This window comes from Tamandua tetradactyla, chromosome 5, assembly GCF_023851605.1.
Source record: "Tamandua tetradactyla isolate mTamTet1 chromosome 5, mTamTet1.pri, whole genome shotgun sequence".
In the NCBI taxonomy this organism is placed as follows: domain Eukaryota; kingdom Metazoa; phylum Chordata; class Mammalia; order Pilosa; family Myrmecophagidae; genus Tamandua; species Tamandua tetradactyla.
Window position 1 is genome coordinate 193475707 of NC_135331.1, and position 14342 is coordinate 193490048.

General features: G+C 41.9%; 2 non-coding genes across 2 annotated transcripts; one reads left to right on the plus strand and one right to left on the minus strand.

Annotated features, from left to right (window-relative positions):
- The first annotated feature begins 7200 nt into the window (after positions 1–7200).
- On the plus strand, positions 7201–7273 carry TRNAM-CAU (transfer RNA methionine (anticodon CAU)). The gene has a single exon. It is a non-coding gene; the product is annotated as a tRNA-Met (tRNA).
- A 399-nt stretch (positions 7274–7672) lies between these two features.
- Positions 7673–7745, minus strand: TRNAK-UUU (transfer RNA lysine (anticodon UUU)). Its single transcript has one exon. It is a non-coding gene; the product is annotated as a tRNA-Lys (tRNA).
- Positions 7746–14342: the final 6597 nt, after the last annotated feature.

Here is a 14342-nt window from a genome sequence, read left to right on the forward strand (position 1 = left end):
TAGGACTCCAGAAGTTTATCAAGATCCACCCAAATGGGTGGAGACATGTCATTACCTAATCCAGCTTAACAACCACTCTTGATTAAATCACATCTCCAGGGAGATGATCTGATTACAGTGTCAAACATACAGTATTGAATAAGGATTATTCTGCCTTTACGAAATGGGATTTAGATTAAAACATGGCTTTTCTAGGGGCATACATCCTTTCAAACCAGCACATACCTCATCAAATACTACAAAAGGAGTGAATGTGGGCCTTGCCAACCACACAACACTGAAGAATCTGAAAGGGCAGCCCAGGTGTCGCAGTTTGTCATAACGGAATTGCCCATCCCCTACTGTTAAGATGAAACAGCCATGAGCCTAGAGGCTTCTTTTAGGTCTGGAAAAGACTTACTGGTTAACATGACATCACATAATGAGTTAGAGTTACACTTTTCCCCTTAGCCAAATCCTTCACTACGAGATTGTGGCAAACAGTCAGGCTATGTAAACAGGCTCATGGGAGCACAACAAAACTCCTTTGCCCTCCTGCCTTGCGTGCCAAATGTTCCAGCCCAGCACGACCCCGAGGCCAGAGAATATGCCAGGCAGAAAGTTACCAATGAAGCTTTTTCTTTTAAACAGGTTCATTGGTGTATAATTTACATACAACAAACTGCACATATTTAAACAGTTTGAGAAGTTTTGATGTATGTGTACACCTGTGAACACATATATCACCACAATCAAGAAAATCAGCATATCTGTTACCGCCAAAAGCTTCCTTGTGCCCTTTTCTAGTCCCTTCTTCTCACAACTTTTGGCCCTTCTCCCACCTCCAGGCAGCCACTGATGTACTTTCAGTCATTATACATTAGCAGTTCTATAAATGGGAACCTACGGCATTCTTTTTTTGCCTGAATTTTTTTACTCAGCACAACTTTTTGTGATTCATCTTTATTGCAGTGTGAATCATTTTTATTGATGAGTAGTGTTCTGTTGTATAGATATTACCACAATTTGTTTATTCATTTAATTTATCTGTGGATGGACACAGGGGTTTTTTTCCAGTTTTTTACTACTACAAATAAAGCTGCTATGATCATCTGTATACAAATCTTGTTACCCATGAGTTTTTTCCATCAGTTCATATAATGTATGGCAGTTAGCACACAGTTTAAGAAATCACCAACATACCAATAGTACAAAACTAAACATCATGATAAGTTATTCCCCCTCGGGAAAATAAAACACACTATGATTGTCAAAGCTAGACATCAGTCTAAGTTTTAGAGCAAAGGAAAAATGTGAAACTACTAAGGGGGAAAAGCAATCACTCACAGTGACCAAAAAAAGAAAATCTAAAAGAAAGTCCATTTTCTCCTGTACCCATGAGTTTTAATTAGGGACTTGCGAATAGGAGAATTTCTTCCCAGTGGCCGCTGGTTGGGAACTGGAAGTCAGCATTCCTCGTGAACAAGAGGAAAAGGGGTGCCACGGGGCAGCTTATAAGGCTCAGCAGACTTCTCCTGAGATTTGGTTACATTGTAGTTTCAGCAGAGTCTGGCAAGAGTTGGCTACAGACAGTGATTACCGGAGAGGAGATTTAATGAATGTCTGTGCTCTGGTCACAGAGGCTGCTTCATGCCTCAGTCTTTACTTTTTTCTAAGGGAGGGGGTCCCAACCCTGGGTTGCCACAAGCAGGTCCTCCCTAAGATGATACTTTTCTTATGGAGAAGTAGGATTTGGAAACCAGGGAGAAAACAATCAGAATGACAAATCTGGTGCCTTAACACATTTGGCCATGCAAATGAAGAAATGTCATTGCATACAAAAATGTTTTCCTGTCCCAGGGTCAGCGAGACTGTATTTGGAGCTGAATGAAGGGTAGGCTCCAGAGTTGAAGAGGGTACTTTCATAGGAATCATGCCCAAAGAGAATTAACTTAGAATTTAGGGAGCTCAGAAAATGAAGAGGAAGAGGGAAGAAGAGGGTGGGGAAAAATAATAAGAACATAATAGTAGGAGAATATTTCAGGATATAATTTAGGACAGTCTTCTTATCAAAGAGGAAAAGATATATGAACACCCTTCTTAATTTGAGAACTATGATTTATTCCAGCTTAAAAATCAGTTTCAGTACATTTGACTGTGATATGCTGTCAAAAGCTAGCTTCTAGAACTTCTCACCTTTCCCAGGTATATCTGAAACTTCTAAGAAAAAACCTTCATCCCGGTGTCTTCCTTTCTTTTCCCTGCAGAGCATAAACTGCAGATTCCCAAATCTTTCCTGGCAAATGGGTTTCAAGTGTGTGAGATGTGGCTTCCCTCAGGCCTTAGTCCCCACTCCACCCTCCCACAGACCCTTGGCTTCTACATTTTCAAGGATTTTTTCTTTCTCCCCTTAGTAGGGTTTTCAAACTTTTATTAGTGGGATCCATAAAAAGAAATACAATTTACATCATAATCCTTATTTACTTGAAAGGCACTCTGATATTTTGCCTTCTATTTCAGTAAAATCAAAATTATAGTCTCTACCCACTGCACTGATTTCATGGCTCACACAGTCACAACCTAAAATTTGAAAAACACATTATCCTTGACCTTGCCTGTTAATCCAAACTGCAGGCAACAAGCCCAAGACGGAAATTTCAATCATCTCTTATACTGACCACCATCTCCTGTTTTTTCAGCTCATTTTCTCTGGGCCACCAGCAAATAATTTACTCCATCTCCTGTCCCCTTTCCTCTTCCTCCTTTACCTCCCTCTTTATAAGGCTTAGATTTCATTATGAATTATCAGCTGTTCTAGTTTATACCTGCTGGAATATAATATTCCAGAAATAGAATGGCTTTTAAAAGGAGGAATCTACTGAGTTGCAAGTTCACAGTTCTAAGGCTGAGAAAATGTCCCAATTAAAGCAATTGTATTAAAATTTCCAAATTAAGCCACCAACAAAAGGTTACCTTCCCTCAAGAAAGGCCGATGACATTCAGGGGTTCTCTCTCAACTGGAAAGGCACGTGGCAAACATAGCACCATTACCAGCTTCTCTCCTGGCTGGTTTCATGAAGCTCCCCCTGGGATGTTTTCCTTCTTCATCTCCAAAGGTCTCTGACTGCATGGGCTCTCGTGGTTCTCCTGGCTTTCTCATGGCTCTGAAAAAGAACTCTCCCCAAAATATTTCCTCTTTTAAAGGATTCCAGAGAACTGATCAAGACCACCTGGAACGGGTGGAGTCACAGCTCCCTCTAATCAAAGGTTAATACCCACAATGGGGCGAGTCACATCTCTGTGGAGATAATCTAATCACATTTCCAACCTACAGTACTGAATAGGGATTAAAAGATCCACAAGGCAGATCAGGATTAAAACATGACTTCTCCAGGGTACAGAATCCTTTCAAACCAGCACACCAGCCTTACTAGGTTACATAACCTTCAGCTCTTTTGCCCTACTATCCCTTTACCCCTAGTCATTTAAAACCATTTTTTTCCAGGAGATATCCAGTAAGCAAGTTCTTGTCCTAGAAGCTTGCAGGAGCCTTTTCTTTTTTCTTTTTAATTTTTTATTAATTAAAAAAATTACAAGAAACAAACATTCCCAACACATACACTCAGCAATTCACAATATCATCACATAGTTGCATATTCATCATCATGATCATTTCCCAGAACATTAGCATCAATCCAGAAAAAGAAATAAAAAGACAACAGAAAAATATAACAAACAGAAAAAAAAATTTTACAGGTCATACCCCTTACTAATCCCTTTCATTGATCACTAGCATTTCAAACTAAATCTATTTTAACATTTGTTCCCCCTATTATTTATTTTTATTCCATATGTTCCTCTCATCTGTTGACAAGGTAGATAAAAGGAGCATCAGACACAAGGTTTTCACAATCACACAGTCACATTGTGAAAGCTATATCATTATACAATCATCATCAAGAAACATGGCTACTGGAACACAGCTCTACATTTTCAGGTAGTTCCCTCCAGCCTCTCCATTACATCTTGGATAACAAGGTGATATCTACTTAATGCATAAGAATAACCTCCAGGATAACCTCTCGACTCTGTTTGGAATCTCTCAGCCATTGACACTTTGTCTCATTTCACTCTTCCCCCTTTTGGTCGAGAAGGTTTTCTCAATCCCTTGATGCTGGGTCTCAGCTCATTCTAGGATTTCTGTCCCACATTGCCAGGAAGACCCACACCCCTGGTAGTCATGTCCCACATAGACAGGGGGAGAGTGGTAAGTTTGCTTGTTGTATTGGCTGGAGACAGAGGCCACATCTTAGCATGTGGCCTCTTGGGGGTGACTCTTAGGCTTAATTTTAAGTAGGCTAGACCTATCCCCTGTGGGGTTAGTTTCATATGAACAAACCCCAAGACTGGGGGCTCAGCCTAAAGCTTTGGTTGTCCACACTGCTTGTGAGAATATCAAGAATTCAACTTGGGGAAGTTGGATTTTCCCCCGTTCTCACCATTCCCCGAAGGGGACTTTGCAAATATTTTCCACTCACTGATCAAATCACTCTGGGATTCATCAGGGCATCACCTGGACAAACCAACAAAATCTCATGTCCTATACAAAGTTCCATGTACTTAAGGTGTTCAATCAACTATCTACATAAGTTATATTAGGAGATGCTCTAGTCAACATATAGATTTGTACCAAATAAACATTTTTTGCTTTAGTCTCACACATTAGTTGAAATTTTAAAATATTAAGTACCATCTATTTTCAGCGCACTGCAGTAATGACATTCTTTTGTTCTTCCTCATGCAAAAACATTTTTAAAATTTGTACATTAAGTCATTATCATTATACACTCTAGGCATTCCTAGATTACACCATCTCAATCTTTATCAGCTATCTTTTTTTGTGATTTCATTTATGCCCCAGCCCTCCTCCATCATTCTCATTTGCAGCTTCATTCAGTGTTTTAACATAATTGTATTACAGTTAGGTAATATTGTGCTGTCCATTTCTGAGTTTTTATATTCAGTTCTGTTGCACAATCTGTATCCCTTTAGCTCCAGTTACCCAATATCTTACCCTATATCTATCCCCTGATGGTCTCTGTTACCAAGTAAATATTCCAAGTTTATTCACTAATGTCGGTTCATATCAGTGAGTGCAGGAGCCTTTTCTTAATTCTTTCTTCTTTTCAGAAATAAAGAGTGTTTCTTCAGCCTTTGCTTAGGCAGCTGCTTTAGGTGTCCTGCATGTTAGAGAGCTAACGGGGACTCAGCCATAGCAGATGAAATAAACATAACTGTATAATATATAAGCAATCTTTATATACCATATGTGGTATTACTTTAGCATAAAACACTAAAAAACAGGTGTTTATTTTAAATTGCTTTTCTGTAATATTACACTTCTATAACATAAATACCATTATTTGAACAAAACAATGGTAGGTGTCACAACTTACACATAACGTCAAACAATATCGGAGAAAAAAAACATAAATCCTGTTTCACATTCAGATTCTTAATGACTTTCAAACTTAGAGAAGTTTATTCTTGTCCCAGACATTAAAAATAAGTCTTTTTAAAAGCATCTTCTCTATGGTCAGCAACAGTGTTCGCTCCTTAGACACCGGCTTACTAGGGAACTGTCTCCTACTTCTGTAAAGTAAAAAACCTCACTGAGTGCTTCTGCGTGTTCTGAAGAAACCAAACAGTGACCATAAGCCCCAATCAACCACGAAAGCCTCACATCACAAACAAACCCCAGTCCTTCTTAGCCGTGTTGTATACCTGGTGCAGGACACTTAGAGGGGGATATCTTTTCATTCTATTTGGTAAGAAGTTTATAAACTGAATGGAATCGGTCAAATTCACATTTGCATTGTTTGCCAAGTGTAGAGATAAATGAACAAGGCCAGGTTTGTATTTGAACAAGATATTGACAATCTTCTGCTTAATGTGCTCTATGATTTCATTAAAACTTCACACGAATCAGAAGACTGTTTGAAATCAAAGCACGAGGAGTTAGGGGAAACATTTCTGCTGTTGGGGTGATTGGAGGCATCCCTCGAACTTGACGCACTGCCCAGTAAGGTCACCAACCAGGTTTGAAAACAGCTCTGCACTCACTGTGTGGGGTCAAGACACACTAACAAAACTTTACCTTCCGTTTTCCACAGGACATTTTCATTGTCATCTCTGAATCAGGGAACAGAGCAAACCAGAACGTGAATTAACCGTGTCCTTTCCTGTGTCTCGCGCAACGCTTTTTTTTTTTTCAGCGCTATTTTGACTGAGACATAAGTGTTTTGGGGGGAGACAAAAATGCTTTTGATTGTTTTAGAAGCTTGTGCGGGTCTTACCCCAAACGTGTGAGATTTCTCCCCCAGGGAGGAGTTTCCTGGAAGGCAGGACTCTCGGTGTCAAGGCCCGGACCGCCCGTGGCCGAAACCAGGGTGAGCGGCTGCAGCTCTCACTGCCCGTGTGCACCGCTCCCACTCACGGGTGCCCTGAGACCCCCTCACTCTCGAGGTGCCCTGACCGCCCCCCACACTCTCACGGGTGGCCTGACCCCCCCAACTCTCACGGGTGCCCTGACTCCCCCCACTGTCACGGGTGCCCTGACCCCCCCCCACTCTCACGGGTGGCCTGACCCCCCCAACTCTCACGGGTGCCCTGACTCCCCCCACTGTCATGGGTGCCCTGACCCCCCCCCCCCCCACTCTCACGGATGCCCGTGACCTCGGCTCTCACAGAGGTGCCCAGAGTTCGCCCCAAGCCGCCCCAAGCCCCTTTCTGGGACCCTCCGGCCTCCTGGGTGGGCAGGGGTCCTCGAAGCGCGGGGGTCGGGGAAGGCGTTCTCCTTCAGGGGACGGACGCTCCGGGCGAAGTGGTCAGCGAGGCGGAAGAGACACGGACAGTGGCGCGGGCCTGGAGCGCGTGGCTGAGTTTGGAAACCTCCGAAGGGTCCACTCTCAGTCGGAAGAACCTGTGGGAGGGGAAACAGGGCCTGCTCCCCCCGGACAGACGCAGGCCCGTCCCGGCGCGGGCGCAGCTCCGGGGAACGCGCGGAAACCCTGCCCCCCTCTCGGCCAGGCGGGTTTTGAAGAGTCGGGGCTCGGGCGCGCGTGGCTGCGGAGCGCGGGGTGAGCGCGGTGGGGGCGGCGCGAGCGAGCGGGGCGGAGGGAGAGTCAGCCAAGTATGTGCGGTGGGAGGTGCTCCCCGTCGGCCTCCTTAGCGCAGCAGGCAGCGCGTCAGTCTCATAATCTGAAGGTCCTGAGTTCGAACCTCAGAGGGGGCAGCTCGGCTTTTGCTTCCCGTCGGTCAGAACCTCGTGCGCGGCGAGTCTAGTGACCGCGGGCCAAGAACTTAACCCTTTTTCCTCCGGACTACCGCCTTGCAGCTTCTGGAACCGTTTACAGTCCCTTCCTTGGGTTCTTTACGTGGAAGTCTTATCTGCGACTCTTTCTAATAGACGAGCTCTTTTGTCCAACTTCCTCTTGTTCTCATGCTGCAGATATTTTCTCATTAATGCAAAATACAGCAAGAAGACCACTTTCCGCGGTCTCCGCGAGCTCTCTCCTCACTGTCCCTGTGTAATTTGGACCTACACAGCTGAGCCGAAGCCTTTCCGTCTCTTCCTTTGGGCTTCCGCAATGGCGGCGTCACAGCCACTTGCTGAAAAGAAAAGCCAGAGGGTCACCCGAACAGGGACTTGAACCCTGGACCCTCAGATTAAAAGTCTGATGCTCTGCCGACTGAGCTACCCGGGCGACTTCGGGGGCGGCTCCCTCGGGGTCTAGTGTGCAGACAAGCGCACCGACAGCGGGCTCTCCCCGGCTTCGCTCTCCCTCCCTCTTCATTTCCTTTTCCCATTTCGCCCCTTGCCCCTCTGAGCGTGACTCAGGACCGTGTTTCCCCTCAGCTCGTGGAAAGGCAAAGCAATTAATCCTCAAGGTAGCCTGTAACGAGAGATGTCCGTTTGCCCTTCCTCTTCAAAGTTTATGGTCCGGTCTCCCCGCAGCCCCTAGGAAGTCTGACGCAAGGTGTGCCCAGCCAAGAGGTTTCCAGACTTTGTTTTGAGCAAGGCTCTCTGCTCACGGCACCTCCCCTGTCCGCCAGGAGTTCACAGCTTTTAAGAGAGAGGCAGACTTCCCAAGACGTGGCACCACTGAGGTTTAAGTAACCGTAGTGATAAACGCGCTCGAGAAAAAAAGGCTAAATTGCATGATGTTTAGATAAAGTATGATCACATAACCTGAGTTTACTTGCTATAATAATGAACTCTTGGAATAAGACCTGAGACGTGCTCACAATTACATGAAAATTAGTTGCTGCTATCATCACTACTCATTTCTGTAAAGTAGATCAGTGAGAGCGGAGGACTTGATCATCTTGGTTGTGACACCTTGGACTTAATCTTTCATCCACTGTCCTCTTTTAAATCTTGCAACAGATTTCTCCCTCAAAGGTTGGGTCTAACACAATGATTGTCATGAGGTCCATTTCTAGTTGTGCATTTATTCCTGTAACTACTCAAAAATGAATTTGAGGGTCCCAGGTTCAAAGATGGCAGTTTAGTGGGGTGTGGGATTTAGTCCTCCAGGGCAGCTAGTAAATAGCCAGGAACAGTACAGGACAACTGCTGGGGTCACATCAGTGAAGGACACACAGCGTCCACTAGTCTGGACAAGCTGGACTGGCGGAGATCCCACCCAGAACCGTGGGTCCCCCAAGCCCCGAGGCCGGCGTCCCTCCCCCACAGGCTGTTTCCCAGAGGGGAAAAGGAAAGGGATTTCACTAGCAGCAAGGGGCTGAGCTTTACCAAGCTCCAATTGTGGGATGAATTAACAAATTTTGACTGCTGAAAATTGGCCCCCAGCTCAGATAATCCTCAAATAAAAGCTAAAGGTGCTAGTTTTTGCCCCAGCACACAGGGGGCAGGGCTGATGGAAAACAACAACAGAGGGTTTTTTTGGATCGGACAGCACAAAATTCTTGAAAAGGGTTGGACTCTAAAAAAGGAGGGGGTGGGGAGTGGGTAACCCATAGAAGCTGGAGATACATACAACAATGTACCAACTTAAGCTCTTCAATAACAAACCTGAGGAATGGGGGTCCTGCCCTGAAAAGGATCTTTTTTTTTCCTTCCTTGTTTTTACTACTTAACTGCTCTTTAGGTACAACTGCAAGGCTTCTCAGCCTCCAATTGCCCCAGGCAAGTGTAGAATTAAGCTTGTCTGAGAAATCAAAAGACTGGTCACGTGAGAGGAGGTAATTCCTTGGAGGCTGTGCCTTCCCCAGGAGAGGGGTGCAGCCCAGCTCAGATGGAATCCCTCCCTCAAAAAATTCAGACCCCAGGGACTGGAAAACTGAAGCCATTAAAGCCAGCCTACAACCTCTCCTCTGTCTCAACAATGCCCCCAGCTGGGAGAGTCTGCTGAAGTTAAAAATTGACCTGACCGGCAGGACAGATGAACCTGGACCTGAGGGAGGAAGTGAGAATGAATCGGGACAAGAGACAGAGAATGGAGACAAGACAGGATTCTGATCAAGTCTCGTTTATTGAGGGTGAATCCAGGGTATTCATGCAGCAAGAAAGGGGAGGTGACTTGTATCGGGTGCTAACAGAGGTTGGGCATTACCCTGCAATTAAGCAACCAATCAGCAGAGACTAAGTTAGGAAAGGCAGAATAGCCAAGGCTGGTCAGCTGATTTCGGGGAAAGGCAGAGCAGAAGTGAGGAAATAGGAACTTAAGTTTGAGATAGAAACTTAACTTGAGTTAGTACCTAAGATGGCGTCAGACCACAAGATGGCCGGCACACTGTCGGTGCCATAAGCAGTTTCCCACAAAAAATACCACATCACCTTATGCTGGTGGGACCCACATAGACAAGTGCCACATATTGGGCAGGATAGAAAAACACAGAGTCTAGAGGTTTCATAGGAAAGTCTGTCAACCTATTCGGTCTTACCCTCAGGGAAAATTGTTGTAGGTGACTCTTTCCTCCTGAGAGGAGGCCAGTCTGGTCTGGGAAAATCTGGGATCTATAATATGTAAGTAGACCCTCCAAAGGAAAAAAAAAAGGAGCTACATACAGGCAGGGCGAAAAACAAGAACTGAAAAATTCTGATCCATGAAACAAAACTCATGCTAGAGGCCTAGAATAAGCTAGACTGAATGTCAAAGAGCAGCTAGGGAACAAAGCCATCCAGCAAGAAAATCCTAGGTAAACAAGTGAAAACAACCTCCAAAAGAAATGAACTGAGGAAATTAAATGCCTAGACACAGCAAAAACTAATGAGTCACACTAGGAAAATTGAAGATATGACCCAGTCAAAGGAACAAAACAACAATTCAAATGAGTACAGGTGATGAAACAACTAATTCAGGATGTTCAAACAGACATGGAAAATCTCATCAAAAATCAAATATATGAATTGAGGGAGGATATAAAGCAGGCAATGGGTGAGCAGAAAGAAGAAATTGTACCTCTGGGAAAAAAAATGCTCAATAGAAGAGATGAAAAAAAAGGAAACCTACAATGTTAGATTTCAAGAGGCAAAAGAAAGTATTAGTGAACTGGAGGATGACACATCTGAAATCAGACAAGCAAAAGAAAATAAAGGGAAAAGAATGGAAAAATAGGAGCAGGGACTCAGGGAATTGAATGACAACATGAAGTGCACAAGTATACATGTTAGTGGGTGTCCCAGAAGAAGAGAAGGGAAAAGGAGGAGAAAGACTAATGGAGGAAATTATCACTGAAAATTTCCCAACTCCTATGAAAGACTTAAAATTATAGATCCAAGAAGTATAGTGTACTCCAGACAAAATAGATCTAAATAGATATACTCCAAGACATTTACAAATCAGAATTTCAGATGTCAAAGCAAAAGAGGGAATTTTGAAAGCAGCAAGAGAAAAGCAATCCACCACATACAAGGGAAGCCCAATAAGACTATGTGTAGATTCCTCAGCAGAAAACATGGAGGCAAGAAGACAGTGGTGTGACATATTTAAGATTCTAAAAGAGAAAATCTGCCAAACAAGAATTCTATATCCAACAAAACTGTCCTTCAAAAATGATGGGGAAATTAAAACATTTCCAAATGAAAAATCACTGAGAGAATGTGTGACCAAGATATTGGCTCTGCAAGAAATACTAAAGGGAGCACTACTGGCAGATAGGAAAAAGCAGGAGAGAGAGGTGCGGAGAAAAGTGTAGAAATGAAGATTATCAGTAAAGGTAAAAAGAGAAAAAAATTAGTTGTAACATACAGAATCCAAAAGGCAAAATGGTAGAAGAAAGTACTCCCCTTACAGTAATAACATTAAATGTTAATGGATTAAACACCCCAATCAAAAGACATAGACCAGCAGAACGGATTAAAGATGCTCTCTACAGGAGACACATTTTAGACCCAAGGACAAAAATAGGTTGAAAGTGAAAGGTTGGGAAAAAATATTTCATGCAAACAACAATCAGAAAAGAGCAGAAGTAGCTATACTGATATTCAACAAATTAGATTTCAAATGTAAAAGTATTAAAAGAGGCAAAGAAGGACACTATGTATTAATAAAAGGAACAATTCAACAAGAAGGCATAACAATTATAAATATCTTTGCACCAAGCCAGAGTGTCCAAAATTCATGAGGCAAAAACTGAAAAGAGAAATAGAGACCTCTACCATAATAGTTGGAGACTTCAATTCCCCACTCTCATAAATAGATAGACCATCTAGATAGAGGATTAATAAACAGAGAATTTGAATGATACAATAACCGAACTGGACTTAATAGACATTTATAGAACATTACATCCCACAACAGCAGGATGCACCTTTTTCTCAAGTGCTCATTGATCATTCTCAAGGATTGACCTTATGCTGGGTTACAAAGCAAGTCTCAATAAATTTAAAAAGACCAAAATCATACAAAACACTTTCTTGGATCATAAAAGAATGAATTTGGAAATTGATAATAGGCGGAAGGCCAGAAAATTCACAAATATATGGAGGCTCTACAAAATACTCTTAAACAACCAGTGGGTCAAGGAAGAAATTACAAAAGAAATCAGTAAATATCTCAAGGCAAATGAAACTGAAAACATAGCATATCAAAATTTATGGGCTGTAGCAAAAGCATTGCAAAGAGGGAAATTTATTGCCTTAAATGCCTATATCAAAAGAGAAGAACAAAAATTGAGGATTAACTGTTCACTTGGAAGAACTAGAGAAAGAACAGCAAACTAACCCCAAAGCAAGCAAAAGGAAAGAAATAACGAAGATTAGAGCAGAAACAAATGAAATTGAGAACGTGGAAACAATTGAGAAAACCAACAAAACCAGAAGTTGGTTCTTTGAGAAAATCAATAAAATTGATAGACCCTTAACAAGGTTGACAGAAAGAAAATGAGAGGGGATTCAAATAAATAAAATCAGAAATGGAAGAGGAGACATAACCACATAAACAATGGAGGAAATGAGAGGATACTATGAAAAACTTTATGCCAATAAGCTAGACAACGTAGATGAAATGGACAACTTCCTAGAATAGCATGAACAACCAACATTGACGCGAGAAGAAATAGATGACCTCAACAAACCAATCACAAGTAAAGAAATTGAATCTGCCATTTAGAAGCTCCCAAAAAAGAAAAGTCCAGGACCAGATGGCTTCACATGTGAATTCTATCAAGCATTCAAGAAAGAATTAGTATCAATCCTGCTCAAACTCTTCAAAAAAAATTGAAGAGGGGGAAGGCTACCTAACTCATTCCATGAAGCCAACATCACCCTCATACCAAAGCCAGATAAAGATATTACAAGAATAGAAAACTACAGACTAATCTCTCTAATGAATATAGATGCAAAAATCCTGAATAAAATTCTTGCAAATTGAATCCAGCTGCACATTAAAAGAATTATACACCATGACCAAGTAGGATTTATCCCAGGTATGCACACATGGCTCAACATAAGAAAATCAATTAATGTATTATACCATATCAACAAATTAAAACAGAAAAACCACATGATAATCTTGATTGTTGCAGAAAAAGCATTTGATAAAATTCAACATCCTTTCTTGTTGAAAACAATTCAAAAGATAGGAATAGAAGGGAACTTCCTCAACATGGTGAGGGGAATACATGAAAAACCCACAGCTAACATCATCCTCAATGGGAAAAGACCGGAAGCTTTCCCCCTAAGATCAGGAACAAGAAAAAGATGTCCAGTGTCACCATTGTTATTCAACATTGTGTTGGAAGTTCTAGCCAAAGCAATTAGACAAGAAAAAGAAATACAGGCATCAGAATTGGAAAGGAAGATGTAAAACTCTCACTGTTTGCAGATGATATGATACTATATGTCAAAAACCCTGAAAAGTCCACAGCAGACCTACCAGAACTAATAAATGAGTACAGCAGAGTGGCAGTTTACAAGATCAACACTCAAAAATGTGTAGTGTTTCTATACACTAGTAATGAGCAATCTGAGGGAGAAATAAAGAAAAAAATTCCATTTACAATTGTAATCAAAAGAATAAACTATTTAGGAATAAATTTAACTAAGGATACAAAAGACCTATATGAAGAAAACTACAAGAAATTGCTAAAATAAATCAGAGAAGATGTAAACAAATGGAAGATCATACCGTATTCATGGATTGGGAGACTAAATAGAGTTAAGATGTCAATTCTACCTAAACTGATTCACAGATTCAATGCAATACCAATTAAAATCCCAAAAACTTACCTTTCAGAAATACAAAAACCAGTAACCAAATTCATCTGGAAGGGCAGGGTGCACCAAATAGCTAAAAATATCCTGAAAAAGAAAAATGAAGTCAGAGGTCTCACTACCTGACTTAAGGCATGTTACAAAGCTACAGTGGTGAAAAAAGCATGGTACTGGCATAAAGATAGATATACTGACCAGTGGAATGGAATAGAGTGTCAGATACAGACCCTCTCATCTATGAACAATTGATCTTTGATAAGGCAGTCAAGCCAACTCACCTGAGACAGAATAGTCTCTTCAATAAATGGTGCCTAGAGAACTGGATATCCATATGCAAAAGAATGAAAAGGATCCTTATCTCACACCCTATGCAAAAATAACTCAAAATGAATCAAAGACCTAAACATTAGAGCTCAGACCATAAATTTTTAGAAGAAAATGTGGGGAAATATCTTACAAAATTTGTGACAGGAGGAGGTTTCCTAGATCTTACACCCAAAGCAAGAGCATTGAAGAAAGAAGTAGATAAATGGGATCTCCTCAAAATTAAACACTTTTGTGCATCAAAGAACTTTTTCAAGAAAATAAAAAGACAGCCTACACAATGGGAGACAATATTTGG